We start from the raw sequence: 22,743 nt of genomic DNA on the forward strand, positions 1-22,743 counted from the left end.
CTCCGGCCACAAGACATTCTCGTCCTGGCAACGGATCTCTGTGAAGGGCGTAGGCGAAAAGCTTTCGTTTTCCATTCGAAGTGCGAGAGAGGCAGACTGTTACACGGAGCTCTGAGAACAAAGGTGCACGCCCTAGGTGGGCTTGGGCAGAAGCAGCGTTCTCGAGCTCTTGGCTGCCGGCGCACTGCGGGCTGGGAGGTGCCCCTGTAGCGGCTTCCGGCCGCCGGCATCTGACAGCGGCGCCATGAGAGGGCGAGGGCGGTGAAGGAAGCGGCACAAGAGCCGTGCTTGTGTACACCACGTTACAGGCTACTAGGAGAGGAAGGTGGTTGACTCTCGCTTTCCTTCGCAAGTGCCCTTAGCAGTACGAAGGAGCTGAACTCCAGCGGTCAGTTTCGGCCCTGCCCAACAGCGTGTTCTCAGTTCAGCTGGCAAGCACGCCCTGTTGCCTTGGCTCCGAGTGCAAAGTCCCTAGCGAGCACTCACTCAGTGCAATGCACCCAGAAAGACGCTCTCGCTCGTCTTTCAAGGAGCGATTCCTAACAGCAGAAGCAGCAGAGGCACAAACTGGATGACGAGAAGAGACAATGTAGAACACGTCTCTGTCCCGGCAGATTGTCGTGTGCGATATGTCCCTCCGGGTCTTCGGTCCTTGCGAAGCTCTATGTACTGCGAGTGCTGCTACTTGCAGCTGAGAAGGACCGCGGAGCTAGCAGCGAATTCGGAGAGCGCTAAGCACGAAGTCAAGAAGCGAGACGTGTCCCTGCAACGCGGTGCTAAGAGCAGCTTCCTCGCGGCGGGGGCGAGCTCCGGCCACAAGACATTCTCATCGTAGCAACGGATCTCCGTGAAGGGCGTAGGCGAAAAGCTTTCGTTTTCCATTCGAACTGCGAGAGAGGCAGACTGTTACACGGAGCTCTGAGAACAAAGGTGCACGCCCTAGGCTGGCTTGGGCAGAAGAAGCGTTCTCGAGCTCTTGGCTGCCGGCACACTGCTGGGTATGTGGCGCCCCTGCAGCGGCTTCTGGCCGCCGGCAAGTGAAAGCGGAGCAAGGCTTGGGCGAGGGCGGTGTACGAAGCGGCAAAAGCGCCGTGCTTGTGTGCACCACGTTAGAGGCTACTAGGAGAGGAAGGTGGTTGACTCTCGCTTGCCTTCCCAAGTGCCCTTAGCAGTCGGAAGGAGCAAGCTGAAGCACTGCTGCTTGTGCTGCTCCTTGGTTCCCTTGCAGCCCGCTCTGAAAGCATTGGCGGTCACTTCTAGGCGCCGAGTTGCACACACACAGCACCACGTTAAGTGCCGCGGAGAAGGGAAATCCAGAGTGCAGCGAGGAGCTGGACGTGGCTTACGTGCAGTAAGGAGAAGGTGAACCTAAGCACAGCCTCTTCAATCTGGCCGCCTCTGCTCTGGTAGCAACTTTTGCAAGTCGGCAAAGGGAGCCGCGAGTATGTAGAACGGAGGGCAGCGAGACGCCGTGTGTTATGCGCTCTTTCAGGGCTGCTGACAAGGGGCTACTTTAAGAAGGCCTTCTTCGTCCTCGCGTCCTTCTCGCTTCGCTCTAGCTGCATGGAGTACAGCACAGCGAAGGAGTGAAGACGGGCACTGCCCAAGCTTTTGTCCTGGCGTGCAACGGCTGTGTGCTGCTTTTCCAAGCAGCAAGAGCACTGAGAAGTGAAAGCGATTGTGAAGGAGCTCTTTGGCTGCTCGTGTGCTCTTCGCTGCACTGCGCCGCTCGCAAGCGGCTGCGTTCTTCGGCGTCTGCCGTCCGGAGAGAGCTGAACTGCAGCGGTCAGTTTCAGCTCTGCCCAACAGCGTGCTCTCAGTTCTGCGGACAAGCACGCCCTGTTGCCTTGGCTCCGAGTGCAAAGTCCCTAGCGAGCACTCACTCAGTGCAATGCACCCAGAAAGACGCTCTCGCTCGTCTTTCAAGGAGCGATTCCTAACAGCAGAAGCAGCAGAGGCACAAACTGGATGACGAGAAGAGACAATGTAGAACACGTCTCTGTCCTGGCACATTGTCGTGTGCGATATGTCCCTCCGGGTCTTCGGTCCTTGCGAAGCTCTATGTACTGCGAGCGCTGCTACTTGCAGCTGAGAAGGACCGCGGAGCTAGCAGCGAATTCGGAGAGCGCTAAGCACGAAGTCAAGAAGCGAGACGTGTCCCTGCAACGCGGTGCTAAGAGCAGCTTCCTCGCGGCGGGGGCGAGCTCCGGCTACAAGACATTCTCTTCGTAACAACGGATCTCCGTGAAGGGCGTAGGCGAAAAGCTTTCGTTTTCCATTCGAACTGCGAGAGAGGCAGACTGTTACACGGAGCTCTGAGAACAAAGGTGCACGCCCTAGGCTGGCTTGGGCAGAAGAAGCGTTCTCGAGCTCTTGGCTGCCCGCACACTGCTGGGTATGTGGCGCCCCTGCAGCGGCTTCTGGCCGCCGGCAAGTGAAAGCGGAGCAAGGCGTGGGCGTGGGCGAGGGCGGTGTACTAAGCGGCAAAAGCGCCGTGCTTGTGTGCACCACGTTAGAGGCTACTAGGAGAGGAAGGTGGTTGACTCTCGCTTGCCTTCCCAAGTGCCCTTAGCAGTCGGAAGGAGCAAGCTGAAGCACTGCTGCTTGTGCTGCTCCTTGGTTCCCTTGCAGCCCGCTCTGAAAGCATTGGCAGTCACTTCTAGGCGCCGAGTTGCACACACACAGCACCACGTTAAGTGCCGCGGAGAAGGGAAATCCAGAGTGCAGCGAGGAGCTGGACGCGGCTTACGTGCATGAAGTAGAAGGTGAACCTAGGCACTGCCTCTTCAATCTGGCCGCCTCTGCTCTGGTAGCAACTTTTGCGAGTCGGCAAAGGGAGCCGCGAGTATGTAGAACGGAGGGCAGAGAGACGCCGTGTGTTATGCGCCCTTTCAGGGCTGCTGACAGGGGGCTACTTTAAGAACGCCTTCTTCATCCTCGCGTCCTTCTCGCTTCGCTCTAGCTGCATGGAGTACAGCACAGCGAAGGAGTGAAGACGGGCACTGCCCAAGCTTTTGTCCTGGCGTGCAACGGCTGTGTGCTGCTTTTCCAAGCAGCAAGAGCACTGAGAAGTGAAAGCGATTGTGAAGGAGCTCTTTGGCTGCTCGTGTGCTCTTCGCTGCACTGCGCCGCTCGCAAGCGGCTGCGTTCTTCGGCGTCTGCCGTCCGGAGAGAGCTGAACTGCAGCGGTCAGTTTCAGCTCTGCCCAACAGCGTGCTCTCAGTTCTGCGGACAAGCACGCCCTGTTGCCTTGGCTCCGAGTGCAAAGTCCCTAGCGAGCACTCACTCAGTGCAATGCACCCAGAAAGACGCTCTCGCTCGTCTTTCAAGGAGCGATTCCTAACAGCAGAAGCAGCAGAGGCACAAACTGGATGACGAGAAGAGACAATGTAGAACACGTCTCTGTCCTGGCACATTGTCGTGTGCGATATGTCCCTCCGGGTCTTCGGTCCTTGCGAAGCTCTATGTACTGCGAGCGCTGCTACTTGCAGCTGAGAAGGACCGCGGAGCTAGCAGCGAATTCGGAGAGCGCTAAGCACGAAGTCAAGAAGCGAGACGTGTCCCTGCAACGCGGTGCTAAGAGCAGCTTCCTCGCGGCGGGGGCGAGCTCCGGCTACAAGACATTCTCGTCGTAGCAACGCATCTCCCTGAAGGGCGTAGGCGAAAAGCTTTCGTTTTCCATTCGAACTGCGAGAGAGGCAGACTGTTACACGGAGCTCTGAGAACAAAGGTGCACGCCCTAGGCTGGCTTGGGCAGAAGAAGCGTTCTCGAGCTCTTGGCTGCCGGCACACTGCTGGGTATGTGGCGCCCCTGCAGCGGCTTCTGGCCGCCGGCAAGTGAAAGCGGAGCAAGGCGTGGGCGTGGGCGAGGGCGGTGTACTAAGCGGCAAAAGCGCCGTGCTTGTGTGCACCACGTTAGAGGCTACTAGGAGAGGAAGGTGGTTGACTCTCGCTTGCCTTCCCAAGTGCCCTTAGCAGTCGGAAGGAGCAAGCTGAAGCACTGCTGCTTGTGCTGCTCCTTGGTTCCCTTGCAGCCCGCTCTGAAAGCATTGGCGGTCACTTCTAGGCGCCGAGTTGCACACACACAGCACCACGTTAAGTGCCGCGGAGAAGGGAAATCCAGAGTGCAGCGAGGAGCTGGACGTGGCTTACGTGCAGTAAGGAGAAGGTGAACCTAAGCACTGCCTCTTCAATCTGGCCGCCTCTGCTCTGGTAGCAACTTTTGCGAGTCGCCAAAGGGAGCCGCGAGTATGTAGAACGGAGGGCAGAGAGACGCCGTGTGTTATGCGCCCTTTCAGGGCTGCTGACAGGGGGCTACTTTAAGAACGCCTTCTTCGTCCTCGCGTCCTTCTCGCTTCGCTCTAGCTGCATGGAGTACAGCACAGCGAAGGAGTGAAGACGGGCACTGCCCAAGCTTTTGTCCTGGCGTGCAACGGCTGTGTGCTGCTTTTCCAAGCAGCAAGAGCACTGAGAAGTGAAAGCGATTGTGAAGGAGCTCTTTGGCTGCTCGTGTGCTCTTCGCTGCACTGCGCCGCTCGCAAGCGGCTGCGTTCTTCGGCGTCTGCCGTCCGGAGAGAGCTGAACTGCAGCGGTCAGTTTCAGCTCTGCCCAACAGCGTGCTCTCAGTTCTGCGGACAAGCACGCCCTGTTGCCTTGGCTCCGAGTGCAAAGTCCCTAGCGAGCACTCACTCAGTGCAATGCACCCAGAAAGACGCTCTCGCTCGTCTTTCAAGGAGCGATTCCTAACAGCAGAAGCAGCAGAGGCACAAACTGGATGACGAGAAGAGACAATGTAGAACACGTCTCTGTCCTGGCACATTGTCGTGTGCGATATGTCCCTCCGGGTCTTCGGTCCTTGCGAAGCTCTATGTACTGCGAGCGCTGCTACTTGCAGCTGAGAAGGACCGCGGAGCTAGCAGCGAATTCGGAGAGCGCTAAGCACGAAGTCAAGAAGCGAGACGTGTCCCTGCAACGCGGTGCTAAGAGCAGCTTCGTCGCGGCGGGGGCGAGCTCCGGCTACAAGACATTCTCTTCGTAACAACGGATCTCCGTGAAGGGCGTAGGCGAAAAGCTTTCGATTTCCATTCGAACTGCGAGAGAGGCAGACTGTTACACGGAGCTCTGAGAACAAAGGTGCACGCCCTAGGCTGGCTTGGGCAGAAGAAGCGTTCTCGAGCTCTTGGCTGCCGGCACACTGCTGGGTATGTGGCGCCCCTGCAGCGGCTTCTGGCCGCCGGCAAGTGAAAGCGGAGCAAGGCTTGGGCGTGGGCGAGGGCGGTGTACTAAGCGGCAAAAGCGCCGTGCTTGTGTGCACCACGTTAGAGGCTACTAGGAGAGGAAGGTGGTTGACTCTCGCTTGCCTTCCCAAGTGCCCTTAGCAGTCGGAAGGAGCAAGCTGAAGCACTGCTGCTTGTGCTGCTCCTTGGTTCCCTTGCAGCCCGCTCTGAAAGCATTGGCGGTCACTTCTAGGCGCCGAGTTGCACACACACAGCACCACGTTAAGTGCCGCGGAGAAGGGAAATCCAGAGTGCAGCGAGGAGCTGGACGCGGCTTACGTGCATGAAGTAGAAGGTGAACCTAGGCACTGCCTCTTCAATCTGGCCGCCTCTGCTCTGGTAGCAACTTTTGCAAGTCGCCAAAGGGAGCCGCGAGTATGTAGAACGGAGGGCAGCGAGACGCCGTGTGTTATGCGCCCTTTCAGGGCTGCTGACGGGGGCTACTTTAAGAAGGACTTCTTCGTCCTCGCGTCCTTCTCGCTTCGCTCTAGCTGCATGGAGTACAGCACAGCGAAGGAGTGAAGACGGGCACTGCCCCAGCTTTTGCCCTGGCGTGCAACGGCTGTGTGCTGCTTTTCCAAGCAGCAAGAGCACTGAGAAGTGAAAGCGATTGTGAAGGAGCTCTTTGGCTGCTCGTGTGCTCTTCGCTGCACTGCGCCGCTCGCAAGCGGCTGCGTTCTTCGGCGTCTGCCGTCCGGAGAGAGCTGAACTGCAGCGGTCAGTTTCAGCTCTGCCCAACAGCGTGCTCTCAGTTCTGCGGACAAGCACGCCCTGTTGCCTTGGCTCCGAGTGCAAAGTCCCTAGCGAGCACTCACTCAGTGCAATGCACCCAGAAAGACGCTCTCGCTCGTCTTTCAAGGAGCGATTCCTAACAGCAGAAGCAGCAGAGGCACAAACTGGATGACGAGAAGGGACAATGTAGAACACGTCTCTGTCCTGGCACATTGTCGTGTGCGATATGTCCCTCCGGGTCTTCGGTCCTTGCGAAGCTCTATGTACTGCGAGCGCTGCTACTTGCAGCTGAGAAGGACCGCGGAGCTAGCAGCGAATTCGGAGAGCGCTAAGCACGAAGTCAAGAAGCGAGACGTGTCCCTGCAACGCGGTGCTAAGAGCAGCTTCCTCGCGGCGGGGGCGAGCTCTGGCCACAAGACATTCTCGTCCTGGCAACGGATCTCTATGAAGGTCGTAGGCGAAAAGCTTTCGTTTTCCATTCGAACTGCGAGAGAGGCAGACTGTTACACGGAGCTCTGAGAACAAAGGTGCACGCCCTAGGCTGGCTTGGGCAGAAGAAGCGTTCTCGAGCTCTTGGCTGCCCGCACACTGCTGGGTATGTGGCGCCCCTGCAGCGGCTTCTGGCCGCCGGCAAGTAAAAGCGGAGCAAGGCGTGGGCGAGGGCGAGGGCGGTGAACGAAGCGACAAAAGCGCCGTGCTTGTGTGCACCACGTTAGAGGCTACTAGGAGAGGAAGGTGGTTGACTCTCGCTTGCCTTCCCAAGTGCCCTTAGCAGTCGGAAGGAGCAAGCTGAAGCACTGCTGCTTGTGCTGCTCCTTGGTTCCCTTGCAGCCCGCTCTGAAAGCATTGGCGGTCACTTCTAGGCGCCGAGTTGCACACACACAGCACCACGTTAAGTGCCGCGGAGAAGGGAAATCCAGAGTGCAGCGAGGAGCTGGACGCGGCTTACGTGCATGAAGTAGAAGGTGAACCTAGGCACTGCCTCTTCAATCTGGCCGCCTCTGCTCTGGTAGCAACTTTTGCAAGTCGCCAAAGGGAGCCGCGAGTATGTAGAACGGAGGGCAGCGAGACGCCGTGTGTTATGCGCCCTTTCAGGGCTGCTGACGGGGGCTACTTTAAGAAGGACTTCTTCGTCCTCGCGTCCTTCTCGCTTCGCTCTAGCTGCATGGAGTACAGCACAGCGAAGGAGTGAAGACGGGCACTGCCCCAGCTTTTGCCCTGGCGTGCAACGGCTGTGTGCTGCTTTTCCAAGCAGCAAGAGCACTGAGAAGTGAAAGCGATTGTGAAGGAGCTCTTTGGCTGCTCGTGTGCTCTTCGCTGCACTGCGCCGCTCGCAAGCGGCTGCGTTCTTCGGCGTCTGCCGTCCGGAGAGAGCTGAACTGCAGCGGTCAGTTTCAGCTCTGCCCAACAGCGTGCTCTCAGTTCTGCGGACAAGCACGCCCTGTTGCCTTGGCTCCGAGTGCAAAGTCCCTAGCGAGCACTCACTCAGTGCAATGCACCCAGAAAGACGCTCTCGCTCGTCTTTCAAGGAGCGATTCCTAACAGCAGAAGCAGCAGAGGCACAAACTGGATGACGAGAAGGGACAATGTAGAACACGTCTCTGTCCTGGCACATTGTCGTGTGCGATATGTCCCTCCGGGTCTTCGGTCCTTGCGAAGCTCTATGTACTGCGAGCGCTGCTACTTGCAGCTGAGAAGGACCGCGGAGCTAGCAGCGAATTCGGAGAGCGCTAAGCACGAAGTCAAGAAGCGAGACGTGTCCCTGCAACGCGGTGCTAAGAGCAGCTTCCTCGCGGCGGGGGCGAGCTCTGGCCACAAGACATTCTCGTCCTGGCAACGGATCTCTATGAAGGTCGTAGGCGAAAAGCTTTCGTTTTCCATTCGAACTGCGAGAGAGGCAGACTGTTACACGGAGCTCTGAGAACAAAGGTGCACGCCCTAGGCTGGCTTGGGCAGAAGAAGCGTTCTCGAGCTCTTGGCTGCCCGCACACTGCTGGGTATGTGGCGCCCCTGCAGCGGCTTCTGGCCGCCGGCAAGTAAAAGCGGAGCAAGGCGTGGGCGAGGGCGAGGGCGGTGAACGAAGCGACAAAAGCGCCGTGCTTGTGTGCACCACGTTAGAGGCTACTAGGAGAGGAAGGTGGTTGACTCTCGCTTGCCTTCCCAAGTGCCCTTAGCAGTCGGAAGGAGCAAGCTGAAGCACTGCTGCTTGTGCTGCTCCTTGGTTCCCTTGCAGCCCGCTCTGAAAGCATTGGCAGTCACTTCTAGGCGCCGAGTTGCACACACACAGCACCACGTTAAGTGCCGCGGAGAAGGGAAATCCAGAGTGCAGCGAGGAGCTGGACGCGGCTTACGTGCATGAAGTAGAAGGTGAACCTAGGCACTGCCTCTTCAATCTGGCCGCCTCTGCTCTGGTAGCAACTTTTGCGAGTCGGCAAAGGGAGCCGCGAGTATGTAGAACGGAGGGCAGAGAGACGCCGTGTGTTATGCGCCCTTTCAGGGCTGCTGACAGGGGGCTACTTTAAGAACGCCTTCTTCGTCCTCGCGTCCTTCTCGCTTCGCTCTAGCTGCATGGAGTACAGCACAGCGAAGGAGTGAAGACGGGCACTGCCCAAGCTTTTGTCCTGGCGTGCAACGGCTGTGTGCTGCTTTTCCAAGCAGCAAGAGCACTGAGAAGTGAAAGCGATTGTGAAGGAGCTCTTTGGCTGCTCGTGTGCTCTTCGCTGCACTGCGCCGCTCGCAAGCGGCTGCGTTCTTCGGCGTCTGCCGTCCGGAGAGAGCTGAACTGCAGCGGTCAGTTTCAGCTCTGCCCAACAGCGTGCTCTCAGTTCTGCGGACAAGCACGCCCTGTTGCCTTGGCTCCGAGTGCAAAGTCCCTAGCGAGCACTCACTCAGTGCAATGCACCCAGAAAGACGCTCTCGCTCGTCTTTCAAAGGAGCGATTCCTAACAGCAGAAGCAGCAGAGGCACAAACTGCATGACGAGAAGAGACAATGTAGAACACGTCTCTGTCCTGGCACATTGTCGTGTGCGATATGTCCCTCCGGGTCTTCGGTCCTTGCGAAGCTCTATGTACTGCGAGCGCTGCTACTTGCAGCTGAGAAGGACCGCGGAGCTAGCAGCGAATTCGGAGAGCGCTAAGCACGAAGTCAAGAAGCGAGAAGTGTCCCTGCAACGCGGTGCTAAGAGCAGCTTCGTCGCGGCGGGGGCGAGCTCCGGCTACAAGACATTCTCTTCGTAACAACGGATCTCCGTGAAGGGCGTAGGCGAAAAGCTTTCGTTTTCCATTCGAACTGCGAGAGAGGCAGACTGTTACACGGAGCTCTGAGAACAAAGGTGCACGCCCTAGGCTGGCTTGGGCAGAAGAAGCGTTCTCGAGCTCTTGGCTGCCCGCACACTGCTGGGTATGTGGCGCCCCTGCAGCGGCTTCTGGCCGCCGGCAAGTGAAAGCGGAGCAAGGCGTGGGCGTGGGCGAGGGCGGTGTACTAAGCGGCAAAAGCGCCGTGCTTGTGTGCACCACGTTAGAGGCTACTAGGAGAGGAAGGTGGTTGACTCTCGCTTGCCTTCCCAAGTGCCCTTAGCAGTCGGAAGGAGCAAGCTGAAGCACTGCTGCTTGTGCTGCTCCTTGGTTCCCTTGCAGCCCGCTCTGAAAGCATTGGCGGTCACTTCTAGGCGCCGAGTTGCACACACACAGCACCACGTTAAGTGCCGCGGAGAAGGGAAATCCAGAGTGCAGCGAGGAGCTGGACGCGGCTTACGTGCATGAAGTAGAAGGTGAACCTAGGCACTGCCTCTTCAATCTGGCCGCCTCTGCTCTGGTAGCAACTTTTGCAAGTCGCCAAAGGGAGCCGCGAGTATGTAGAACGGAGGGCAGCGAGACGCCGTGTGTTATGCGCCCTTTCAGGGCTGCTGACAAGGGGCTACTTTAAGAAGGCCTTCTTCGTCCTCGCGTCCTTCTCGCTTCGCTCTAGCTGCATGGAGTACAGCACAGCGAAGGAGTGAAGACGGGCACTGCCCCAGCTTTTGCCCTGGCGTGCAACGGCTGTGTGCTGCTTTTCCAAGCAGCAAGAGCACTGAGAAGTGAAAGCGATTGTGAAGGAGCTCTTTGGCTGCTCGTGTGCTCTTCGCTGCACTGCGCCGCTCGCAAGCGGCTGCGTTCTTCGGCGTCTGCCGTCCGGAGAGAGCTGAACTGCAGCGGTCAGTTTCAGCTCTGCCCAACAGCGTGCTCTCAGTTCTGCGGACAAGCACGCCCTGTTGCCTTGGCTCCGAGTGCAAAGTCCCTAGCGAGCACTCACTCAGTGCAATGCACCCAGAAAGACGCTCTCGCTCGTCTTTCAAGGAGCGATTCCTAACAGCAGAAGCAGCAGAGGCACAAACTGGATGACGAGAAGGGACAATGTAGAACACGTCTCTGTCCTGGCACATTGTCGTGTGCGATATGTCCCTCCGGGTCTTCGGTCCTTGCGAAGCTCTATGTACTGCGAGCGCTGCTACTTGCAGCTGAGAAGGACCGCGGAGCTAGCAGCGAATTCGGAGAGCGCTAAGCACGAAGTCAAGAAGCGAGACGTGTCCCTGCAACGCGGTGCTAAGAGCAGCTTCCTCGCGGCGGGGGCGAGCTCTGGCCACAAGACATTCTCGTCCTGGCAACGGATCTCTATGAAGGTCGTAGGCGAAAAGCTTTCGTTTTCCATTCGAACTGCGAGAGAGGCAGACTGTTACACGGAGCTCTGAGAACAAAGGTGCACGCCCTAGGCTGGCTTGGGCAGAAGAAGCGTTCTCGAGCTCTTGGCTGCCCGCACACTGCTGGGTATGTGGCGCCCCTGCAGCGGCTTCTGGCCGCCGGCAAGTAAAAGCGGAGCAAGGCGTGGGCGAGGGCGAGGGCGGTGAACGAAGCGGCTATGTGCCGTGCTTGTGTGCACCACGTTAGAGGCTACTAGGAGAGGAAGGTGGTTGACTCTCGCTTGCCTTCCCAAGTGCCCTTAGCAGTCGGAAGGAGCAAGCTGAAGCACTGCTGCTTGTGCTGCTCCTTGGTTCCCTTGCAGCCCGCTCTGAAAGCATTGGCAGTCACTTCTAGGCGCCGAGTTGCACACACACAGCACCACGTTAAGTGCCGCGGAGAAGGGAAATCCAGAGTGCAGCGAGGAGCTGGACGCGGCTTACGTGCATGAAGTAGAAGGTGAACCTAGGCACTGCCTCTTCAATCTGGCCGCCTCTGCTCTGGTAGCAACTTTTGCGAGTCGGCAAAGGGAGCCGCGAGTATGTAGAACGGAGGGCAGAGAGACGCCGTGTGTTATGCGCCCTTTCAGGGCTGCTGACAGGGGGCTACTTTAAGAACGCCTTCTTCGTCCTCGCGTCCTTCTCGCTTCGCTCTAGCTGCATGGAGTACAGCACAGCGAAGGAGTGAAGACGGGCACTGCCCAAGCTTTTGTCCTGGCGTGCAACGGCTGTGTGCTGCTTTTCCAAGCAGCAAGAGCACTGAGAAGTGAAAGCGATTGTGAAGGAGCTCTTTGGCTGCTCGTGTGCTCTTCGCTGCACTGCGCCGCTCGCAAGCGGCTGCGTTCTTCGGCGTCTGCCGTCCGGAGAGAGCTGAACTGCAGCGGTCAGTTTCAGCTCTGCCCAACAGCGTGCTCTCAGTTCTGCGGACAAGCACGCCCTGTTGCCTTGGCTCCGAGTGCAAAGTCCCTAGCGAGCACTCACTCAGTGCAATGCACCCAGAAAGACGCTCTCGCTCGTCTTTCAAAGGAGCGATTCCTAACAGCAGAAGCAGCAGAGGCACAAACTGGATGACGAGAAGAGACAATGTAGAACACGTCTCTGTCCTGGCACATTGTCGTGTGCGATATGTCCCTCCGGGTCTTCGGTCCTTGCGAAGCTCTATGTACTGCGAGCGCTGCTACTTGCAGCTGAGAAGGACCGCGGAGCTAGCAGCGAATTCGGAGAGCGCTAAGCACGAAGTCAAGAAGCGAGACGTGTCCCTGCAACGCGGTGCTAAGAGCAGCTTCGTCGCGGCGGGGGCGAGCTCCGGCTACAAGACATTCTCTTCGTAACAACGGATCTCCGTGAAGGGCGTAGGCGAAAAGCTTTCGTTTTCCATTCGAACTGCGAGAGAGGCAGACTGTTACACGGAGCTCTGAGAACAAAGGTGCACGCCCTAGGCTGGCTTGGGCAGAAGAAGCGTTCTCGAGCTCTTGGCTGCCCGCACACTGCTGGGTATGTGGCGCCCCTGCAGCGGCTTCTGGCCGCCGGCAAGTGAAAGCGGAGCAAGGCGTGGGCGTGGGCGAGGGCGGTGTACTAAGCGGCAAAAGCGCCGTGCTTGTGTGCACCACGTTAGAGGCTACTAGGAGAGGAAGGTGGTTGACTCTCGCTTGCCTTCCCAAGTGCCCTTAGCAGTCGGAAGGAGCAAGCTGAAGCACTGCTGCTTGTGCTGCTCCTTGGTTCCCTTGCAGCCCGCTCTGAAAGCATTGGCGGTCACTTCTAGGCGCCGAGTTGCACACACACAGCACCACGTTAAGTGCCGCGGAGAAGGGAAATCCAGAGTGCAGCGAGGAGCTGGACGTGGCTTACGTGCAGTAAGGAGAAGGTGAACCTAAGCACTGCCTCTTCAATCTGGCCGCCTCTGCTCTGGTAGCAACTTTTGCGAGTCGCCAAAGGGAGCCGCGAGTATGTAGAACGGAGGGCAGAGAGACGCCGTGTGTTATGCGCCCTTTCAGGGCTGCTGACAGGGGGCTACTTTAAGAACGCCTTCTTCGTCCTCGCGTCCTTCTCGCTTCGCTCTAGCTGCATGGAGTACAGCACAGCGAAGGAGTGAAGACGGGCACTGCCCAAGCTTTTGTCCTGGCGTGCAACGGCTGTGTGCTGCTTTTCCAAGCAGCAAGAGCACTGAGAAGTGAAAGCGATTGTGAAGGAGCTCTTTGGCTGCTCGTGTGCTCTTCGCTGCACTGCGCCGCTCGCAAGCGGCTGCGTTCTTCGGCGTCTGCCGTCCGGAGAGAGCTGAACTGCAGCGGTCAGTTTCAGCTCTGCCCAACAGCGTGCTCTCAGTTCTGCGGACAAGCACGCCCTGTTGCCTTGGCTCCGAGTGCAAAGTCCCTAGCGAGCACTCACTCAGTGCAATGCACCCAGAAAGACGCTCTCGCTCGTCTTTCAAGGAGCGATTCCTAACAGCAGAAGCAGCAGAGGCACAAACTGGATGACGAGAAGAGACAATGTAGAACACGTCTCTGTCCTGGCACATTGTCGTGTGCGATATGTCCCTCCGGGTCTTCGGTCCTTGCGAAGCTCTATGTACTGCGAGCGCTGCTACTTGCAGCTGAGAAGGACCGCGGAGCTAGCAGCGAATTCGGAGAGCGCTAAGCACGAAGTCAAGAAGCGAGACGTGTCCCTGCAACGCGGTGCTAAGAGCAGCTTCGTCGCGGCGGGGGCGAGCTCTGGCCACAAGACATTCTCGTCCTGGCAACGGATCTCTATGAAGGTCGTAGGCGAAAAGCTTTCGTTTTCCATTCGAACTGCGAGAGAGGCAGACTGTTACACGGAGCTCTGAGAACAAAGGTGCACGCCCTAGGCTGGCTTGGGCAGAAGAAGCGTTCTCGAGCTCTTGGCTGCCCGCACACTGCTGGGTATGTGGCGCCCCTGCAGCGGCTTCTGGCCGCCGGCAAGTAAAAGCGGAGCAAGGCGTGGGCGAGGGCGAGGGCGGTGAACGAAGCGACAAAAGCGCCGTGCTTGTGTGCACCACGTTAGAGGCTACTAGGAGAGGAAGGTGGTTGACTCTCGCTTGCCTTCCCAAGTGCCCTTAGCAGTCGGAAGGAGCAAGCTGAAGCACTGCTGCTTGTGCTGCTCCTTGGTTCCCTTGCAGCCCGCTCTGAAAGCATTGGCGGTCACTTCTAGGCGCCGAGTTGCACACACACAGCACCACGTTAAGTGCCGCGGAGAAGGGAAATCCAGAGTGCAGCGAGGAGCTGGACGCGGCTTACGTGCATGAAGTAGAAGGTGAACCTAGGCACTGCCTCTTCAATCTGGCCGCCTCTGCTCTGGTAGCAACTTTTGCAAGTCGCCAAAGGGAGCCGCGAGTATGTAGAACGGAGGGCAGCGAGACGCCGTGTGTTATGCGCCCTTTCAGGGCTGCTGACGGGGGCTACTTTAAGAAGGACTTCTTCGTCCTCGCGTCCTTCTCGCTTCGCTCTAGCTGCATGGAGTACAGCACAGCGAAGGAGTGAAGACGGGCACTGCCCCAGCTTTTGCCCTGGCGTGCAACGGCTGTGTGCTGCTTTTCCAAGCAGCAAGAGCACTGAGAAGTGAAAGCGATTGTGAAGGAGCTCTTTGGCTGCTCGTGTGCTCTTCGCTGCACTGCGCCGCTCGCAAGCGGCTGCGTTCTTCGGCGTCTGCCGTCCGGAGAGAGCTGAACTGCAGCGGTCAGTTTCAGCTCTGCCCAACAGCGTGCTCTCAGTTCTGCGGACAAGCACGCCCTGTTGCCTTGGCTCCGAGTGCAAAGTCCCTAGCGAGCACTCACTCAGTGCAATGCACCCAGAAAGACGCTCTCGCTCGTCTTTCAAGGAGCGATTCCTAACAGCAGAAGCAGCAGAGGCACAAACTGGATGACGAGAAGGGACAATGTAGAACACGTCTCTGTCCTGGCACATTGTCGTGTGCGATATGTCCCTCCGGGTCTTCGGTCCTTGCGAAGCTCTATGTACTGCGAGCGCTGCTACTTGCAGCTGAGAAGGACCGCGGAGCTAGCAGCGAATTCGGAGAGCGCTAAGCACGAAGTCAAGAAGCGAGACGTGTCCCTGCAACGCGGTGCTAAGAGCAGCTTCGTCGCGGCGGGGGCGAGCTCTGGCCACAAGACATTCTCGTCCTGGCAACGGATCTCTATGAAGGTCGTAGGCGAAAAGCTTTCGTTTTCCATTCGAACTGCGAGAGAGGCAGACTGTTACACGGAGCTCTGAGAACAAAGGTGCACGCCCTAGGCTGGCTTGGGCAGAAGAAGCGTTCTCGAGCTCTTGGCTGCCCGCACACTGCTGGGTATGTGGCGCCCCTGCAGCGGCTTCTGGCCGCCGGCAAGTAAAAGCGGAGCAAGGCGTGGGCGAGGGCGAGGGCGGTGAACGAAGCGACAAAAGCGCCGTGCTTGTGTGCACCACGTTAGAGGCTACTAGGAGAGGAAGGTGGTTGACTCTCGCTTGCCTTCCCAAGTGCCCTTAGCAGTCGGAAGGAGCAAGCTGAAGCACTGCTGCTTGTGCTGCTCCTTGGTTCCCTTGCAGCCCGCTCTGAAAGCATTGGCGGTCACTTCTAGGCGCCGAGTTGCACACACACAGCACCACGTTAAGTGCCGCGGAGAAGGGAAATCCAGAGTGCAGCGAGGAGCTGGACGCGGCTTACGTGCATGAAGTAGAAGGTGAACCTAGGCACTGCCTCTTCAATCTGGCCGCCTCTGCTCTGGTAGCAACTTTTGCAAGTCGCCAAAGGGAGCCGCGAGTATGTAGAACGGAGGGCAGCGAGACGCCGTGTGTTATGCGCCCTTTCAGGGCTGCTGACGGGGGCTACTTTAAGAAGGACTTCTTCGTCCTCGCGTCCTTCTCGCTTCGCTCTAGCTGCATGGAGTACAGCACAGCGAAGGAGTGAAGACGGGCACTGCCCCAGCTTTTGCCCTGGCGTGCAACGGCTGTGTGCTGCTTTTCCAAGCAGCAAGAGCACTGAGAAGTGAAAGCGATTGTGAAGGAGCTCTTTGGCTGCTCGTGTGCTCTTCGCTGCACTGCGCCGCTCGCAAGCGGCTGCGTTCTTCGGCGTCTGCCGTCCGGAGAGAGCTGAACTGCAGCGGTCAGTTTCAGCTCTGCCCAACAGCGTGCTCTCAGTTCTGCGGACAAGCACGCCCTGTTGCCTTGGCTCCGAGTGCAAAGTCCCTAGCGAGCACTCACTCAGTGCAATGCACCCAGAAAGACGCTCTCGCTCGTCTTTCAAGGAGCGATTCCTAACAGCAGAAGCAGCAGAGGCACAAACTGGATGACGAGAAGGGACAATGTAGAACACGTCTCTGTCCTGGCACATTGTCGTGTGCGATATGTCCCTCCGGGTCTTCGGTCCTTGCGAAGCTCTATGTACTGCGAGCGCTGCTACTTGCAGCTGAGAAGGACCGCGGAGCTAGCAGCGAATTCGGAGAGCGCTAAGCACGAAGTCAAGAAGCGAGACGTGTCCCTGCAACGCGGTGCTAAGAGCAGCTTCCTCGCGGCGGGGGCGAGCTCTGGCCACAAGACATTCTCGTCCTGGCAACGGATCTCTATGAAGGTCGTAGGCGAAAAGCTTTCGTTTTCCATTCGAACTGCGAGAGAGGCAGACTGTTACACGGAGCTCTGAGAACAAAGGTGCACGCCCTAGGCTGGCTTGGGCAGAAGAAGCGTTCTCGAGCTCTTGGCTGCCCGCACACTGCTGGGTATGTGGCGCCCCTGCAGCGGCTTCTGGCCGCCGGCAAGTAAAAGCGGAGCAAGGCGTGGGCGAGGGCGAGGGCGGTGAACGAAGCGACAAAAGCGCCGTGCTTGTGTGCACCACGTTAGAGGCTACTAGGAGAGGAAGGTGGTTGACTCTCGCTTGCCTTCCCAAGTGCCCTTAGCAGTCGGAAGGAGCAAGCTGAAGCACTGCTGCTTGTGCTGCTCCTTGGTTCCCTTGCAGCCCGCTCTGAAAGCATTGGCAGTCACTTCTAGGCGCCGAGTTGCACACACACAGCACCACGTTAAGTGCCGCGGAGAAGGGAAATCCAGAGTGCAGCGAGGAGCTGGACGCGGCTTACGTGCATGAAGTAGAAGGTGAACCTAGGCACTGCCTCTTCAATCTGGCCGCCTCTGCTCTGGTAGCAACTTTTGCGAGTCGGCAAAGGGAGCCGCGAGTATGTAGAACGGAGGGCAGAGAGACGCCGTGTGTTATGCGCCCTTTCAGGGCTGCTGACAGGGGGCTACTTTAAGAACGCCTTCTTCGTCCTCGCGTCCTTCTCGCTTCGCTCTAGCTGCATGGAGTACAGCACAGCGAAGGAGTGAAGACGGGCACTGCCCAAGCTTTTGTCCTGGCGTGCAACGGCTGTGTGCTGCTTTTCCAAGCAGCAAGAGCACTGAGAAGTGAAAGCGATTGTGAAGGAGCTCTTTGGCTGCTCGTGTGCTCTTCGCTGCACTGCGCCGCTCGCAAGCGGCTGCGTTCTTCGGCGTCTGCCGTCCGGAGAGAGCTGAACTGCAGCGGTCAGTTTCAGCTCTGCCCAACAGCGTGCTCTCAGTTCTGCGGACAAGCACGCCCTGTTGCCTTGGCTCCGAGTGCAAAGTCCCTAGCGAGCACTCACTCAGTGCAATGCACCCAGAAAGACGCTCTCGCTCGTCTTTCAAGGAGCGATTCCTAACAGCAGAAGCAGCAGAGGCACAAACTGCATGACGAGAAGAGACAATGTAGAACACGTCTCTGTCCTGGCACATTGTCGTGTGCGATATGTCCCTCCGGGTCTTCGGTCCTTGCGAAGCTCTATGTACTGCGAGCGCTGCTACTTGCAGCTGAGAAGGACCGCGGAGCTAGCAGCGAATTCGGAGAGCGCTAAGCACGAAGTCAAGAAGCGAGACGTGTCCCTGCAACGCGGTGCTAAGAGCAGCTTCGTCGCGGCGGGGGCGAGCTCCGGCTACAAGACATTCTCTTCGTAACAACGGATCTCCGTGAAGGGCGTAGGCGAAAAGCTTTCGTTTTCCATTCGAACTGCGAGAGAGGCAGACTGTTACACGGAGCTCTGAGAACAAAGGTGCACGCCCTAGGCTGGCTTGGGCAGAAGAAGCGTTCTCGAGCTCTTGGCTGCCCGCACACTGCTGGGTATGTGGCGCCCCTGCAGCGGCTTCTGGCCGCCGGCAAGTGAAAGCGGAGCAAGGCGTGGGCGTGGGCGAGGGCGGTGTACTAAGCGGCAAAAGCGCCGTGCTTGTGTGCACCACGTTAGAGGCTACTAGGAGAGGAAGGTGGTTGACTCTCGCTTGCCTTCCCAAGTGCCCTTAGCAGTCGGAAGGAGCAAGCTGAAGCACTGCTGCTTGTGCTGCTCCTTGGTTCCCTTGCAGCCCGCTCTGAAAGCATTGGCGGTCACTTCTAGGCGCCGAGTTGCACACACACAGCACCACGTTAAGTGCCGCGGAGAAGGGAAATCCAGAGTGCAGCGAGGAGCTGGACGCGGCTTACGTGCATGAAGTAGAAGGTGAACCTAGGCACTGCCTCTTCAATCTGGCCGCCTCTGCTCTGGTAGCAACTTTTGCAAGTCGCCAAAGGGAGCCGCGAGTATGTAGAACGGAGGGCAGCGAGACGCCGTGTGTTATGCGCCCTTTCAGGGCTGCTGACGGGGGCTACTTTAAGAAGGACTTCTTCGTCCTCGCGTCCTTCTCGCTTCGCTCTAGCTGCATGGAGTACAGCACAGCGAAGGAGTGAAGACGGGCACTGCCCCAGCTTTTGCCCTGGCGTGCAACGGCTGTGTGCTGCTTTTCCAAGCAGCAAGAGCACTGAGAAGTGAAAGCGATTGTGAAGGAGCTCTTTGGCTGCTCGTGTGCTCTTCGCTGCACTGCGCCGCTCGCAAGCGGCTGCGTTCTTCGGCGTCTGCCGTCCGGAGAGAGCTGAACTGCAGCGGTCAGTTTCAGCTCTGCCCAACAGCGTGCTCTCAGTTCTGCGGACAAGCACGCCCTGTTGCCTTGGCTCCGAGTGCAAAGTCCCTAGCGAGCACTCACTCAGTGCAATGCACCCAGAAAGACGCTCTCGCTCGTCTTTCAAGGAGCGATTCCTAACAGCAGAAGCAGCAGAGGCACAAACTGGATGACGAGAAGGGACAATGTAGAACACGTCTCTGTCCTGGCACATTGTCGTGTGCGATATGTCCCTCCGGGTCTTCGGTCCTTGCGAAGCTCTATGTACTGCGAGCGCTGCTACTTGCAGCTGAGAAGGACCGCGGAGCTAGCAGCGAATTCGGAGAGCGCTAAGCACGAAGTCAAGAAGCGAGACGTGTCCCTGCAACGCGGTGCTAAGAGCAGCTTCCTCGCGGCGGGGGCGAGCTCTGGCCACAAGACATTCTCGTCCTGGCAACGGATCTCTATGAAGGTCGTAGGCGAAAAGCTTTCGTTTTCCATTCGAACTGCGAGAGAGGCAGACTGTTACACGGAGCTCTGAGAACAAAGGTGCACGCCCTAGGCTGGCTTGGGCAGAAGAAGCGTTCTCGAGCTCTTGGCTGCCCGCACACTGCTGGGTATGTGGCGCCCCTGCAGCGGCTTCTGGCCGCCGGCAAGTAAAAGCGGAGCAAGGCGTGGGCGAGGGCGAGGGCGGTGAACGAAGCGACAAAAGCGCCGTGCTTGTGTGCACCACGTTAGAGGCTACTAGGAGAGGAAGGTGGTTGACTCTCGCTTGCCTTCCCAAGTGCCCTTAGCAGTCGGAAGGAGCAAGCTGAAGCACTGCTGCTTGTGCTGCTCCTTGGTTCCCTTGCAGCCCGCTCTGAAAGCATTGGCGGTCACTTCTAGGCGCCGAGTTGCACACACACAGCACCACGTTAAGTGCCGCGGAGAAGGGAAATCCAGAGTGCAGCGAGGAGCTGGACGCGGCTTACGTGCATGAAGTAGAAGGTGAACCTAGGCACTGCCTCTTCAATCTGGCCGCCTCTGCTCTGGTAGCAACTTTTGCAAGTCGCCAAAGGGAGCCGCGAGTATGTAGAACGGAGGGCAGCGAGACGCCGTGTGTTATGCGCCCTTTCAGGGCTGCTGACGGGGGCTACTTTAAGAAGGACTTCTTCGTCCTCGCGTCCTTCTCGCTTCGCTCTAGCTGCATGGAGTACAGCACAGCGAAGGAGTGAAGACGGGCACTGCCCCAGCTTTTGCCCTGGCGTGCAACGGCTGTGTGCTGCTTTTCCAAGCAGCAAGAGCACTGAGAAGTGAAAGCGATTGTGAAGGAGCTCTTTGGCTGCTCGTGTGCTCTTCGCTGCACTGCGCCGCTCGCAAGCGGCTGCGTTCTTCGGCGTCTGCCGTCCGGAGAGAGCTGAACTGCAGCGGTCAGTTTCAGCTCTGCCCAACAGCGTGCTCTCAGTTCTGCGGACAAGCACGCCCTGTTGCCTTGGCTCCGAGTGCAAAGTCCCTAGCGAGCACTCACTCAGTGCAATGCACCCAGAAAGACGCTCTCGCTCGTCTTTCAAGGAGCGATTCCTAACAGCAGAAGCAGCAGAGGCACAAACTGGATGACGAGAAGGGACAATGTAGAACACGTCTCTGTCCTGGCACATTGTCGTGTGCGATATGTCCCTCCGGGTCTTCGGTCCTTGCGAAGCTCTATGTACTGCGAGCGCTGCTACTTGCAGCTGAGAAGGACCGCGGAGCTAGCAGCGAATTCGGAGAGCGCTAAGCACGAAGTCAAGAAGCGAGACGTGTCCCTGCAACGCGGTGCTAAGAGCAGCTTCCTCGCGGCGGGGGCGAGCTCTGGCCACAAGACATTCTCGTCCTGGCAACGGATCTCTATGAAGGTCGTAGGCGAAAAGCTTTCGTTTTCCATTCGAACTGCGAGAGAGGCAGACTGTTACACGGAGCTCTGAGAACAAAGGTGCACGCCCTAGGCTGGCTTGGGCAGAAGAAGCGTTCTCGAGCTCTTGGCTGCCCGCACACTGCTGGGTATGTGGCGCCCCTGCAGCGGCTTCTGGCCGCCGGCAAGTAAAAGCGGAGCAAGGCGTGGGCGAGGGCGAGGGCGGTGAACGAAGCGGCTATGTGCCGTGCTTGTGTGCACCACGTTAGAGGCTACTAGGAGAGGAAGGTGGTTGACTCTCGCTTGCCTTCCCAAGTGCCCTTAGCAGTCGGAAGGAGCAAGCTGAAGCACTGCTGCTTGTGCTGCTCCTTGGTTCCCTTGCAGCCCGCTCTGAAAGCATTGGCAGTCACTTCTAGGCGCCGAGTTGCACACACACAGCACCACGTTAAGTGCCGCGGAGAAGGGAAATCCAGAGTGCAGCGAGGAGCTGGACGCGGCTTACGTGCATGAAGTAGAAGGTGAACCTAGGCACTGCCTCTTCAATCTGGCCGCCTCTGCTCTGGTAGCAACTTTTGCGAGTCGGCAAAGGGAGCCGCGAGTATGTAGAACGGAGGGCAGAGAGACGCCGTGTGTTATGCGCCCTTTCAGGGCTGCTGACAGGGGGCTACTTTAAGAACGCCTTCTTCGTCCTCGCGTCCTTCTCGCTTCGCTCTAGCTGCATGGAGTACAGCACAGCGAAGGAGTGAAGACGGGCACTGCCCAAGCTTTTGTCCTGGCGTGCAACGGCTGTGTGCTGCTTTTCCAAGCAGCAAGAGCACTGAGAAGTGAAAGCGATTGTGAAGGAGCTCTTTGGCTGCTCGTGTGCTCTTCGCTGCACTGCGCCGCTCGCAAGCGGCTGCGTTCTTCGGCGTCTGCCGTCCGGAGAGAGCTGAACTGCAGCGGTCAGTTTCAGCTCTGCCCAACAGCGTGCTCTCAGTTCTGCGGACAAGCACGCCCTGTTGCCTTGGCTCCGAGTGCAAAGTCCCTAGCGAGCACTCACTCAGTGCAATGCACCCAGAAAGACGCTCTCGCTCGTCTTTCAAGGAGCGATTCCTAACAGCAGAAGCAGCAGAGGCACAAACTGGATGACGAGAAGAGACAATGTAGAACACGTCTCTGTCCTGGCACATTGTCGTGTGCGATATGTCCCTCCGGGTCTTCGGTCCTTGCGAAGCTCTATGTACTGCGAGCGCTGCTACTTGCAGCTGAGAAGGACCGCGGAGCTAGCAGCGAATTCGGAGAGCGCTAAGCACGAAGTCAAGAAGCGAGACGTGTCCCTGCAACGCGGTGCTAAGAGCAGCTTCGTCGCGGCGGGGGCGAGCTCCGGCTACAAGACATTCTCTTCGTAACAACGGATCTCCGTGAAGGGCGTAGGCGAAAAGCTTTCGATTTCCATTCGAACTGCGAGAGAGGCAGACTGTTACACGGAGCTCTGAGAACAAAGGCGCACGCCCTAGGAGGGCTTGGGCAGAAGAAGCGTTCTCGAGCTCTTGGCTGCCCGCACACTGCTGGGTATGTGGCGCCCCTGCAGCGGCTTCTGGCCGCCGGCAAGTGAAAGCGGAGCAAGGCGTGGGCGAGGGCGAGGGCGGTGAACGAAGCGACAAAAGCGCCGTGCTTGTGTGCACCACGTTAGAGGCTACTAGGAGAGGAAGGTGGTTGACTCTCGCTTGCCTTCCCAAGTGCCCTTAGCAGTCGGAAGGAGCAAGCTGAAGCACTGCTGCTTGTGCTGCTCCTTGGTTCCCTTGCAGCCCGCTCTGAAAGCATTGGCGGTCACTTCTAGGCGCCGAGTTGCACACACACAGCACCACGTTAAGTGCCGCGGAGAAGGGAAATCCAGAGTGCAGCGAGGAGCTGGACGTGGCTTACGTGCAGTAAGGAAAAGGTGAACCTAAGCACTGCCTCTTCAATCTGGCCGCCTCTGCTCTGGTAGCAACTTTTGCAAGTAGGCAAAGGGAGCCGCGAGTATGTAGAACGGAGGGCAGCGAGACGCCATGTGTGTTATGCGCCCTTTCAGGGCTGCTGACAGGGGGCTACTTTAAGAAGGCCTTCTTCGTCCTCGCGTCCTTCTCGCTTCGCTCTAGCTGCATGGAGTACAGCACAGCGAAGGAGTGAAGACGGGCACTGCCCCAGCTTTTGCCCTGGCGTGCAACGGCTGTGTGCTGCTTTTCCAAGCAGCAAGAGCACTGAGAAGTGAAAGCGATTGTGAAGGAGCTCTTTGGCTGCT

This window comes from Sturnus vulgaris, chromosome 25 (assembly GCF_052056855.1).
Source record: "Sturnus vulgaris isolate bStuVul1 chromosome 25, bStuVul1.hap1, whole genome shotgun sequence".
In the NCBI taxonomy this organism is placed as follows: domain Eukaryota; kingdom Metazoa; phylum Chordata; class Aves; order Passeriformes; family Sturnidae; genus Sturnus; species Sturnus vulgaris.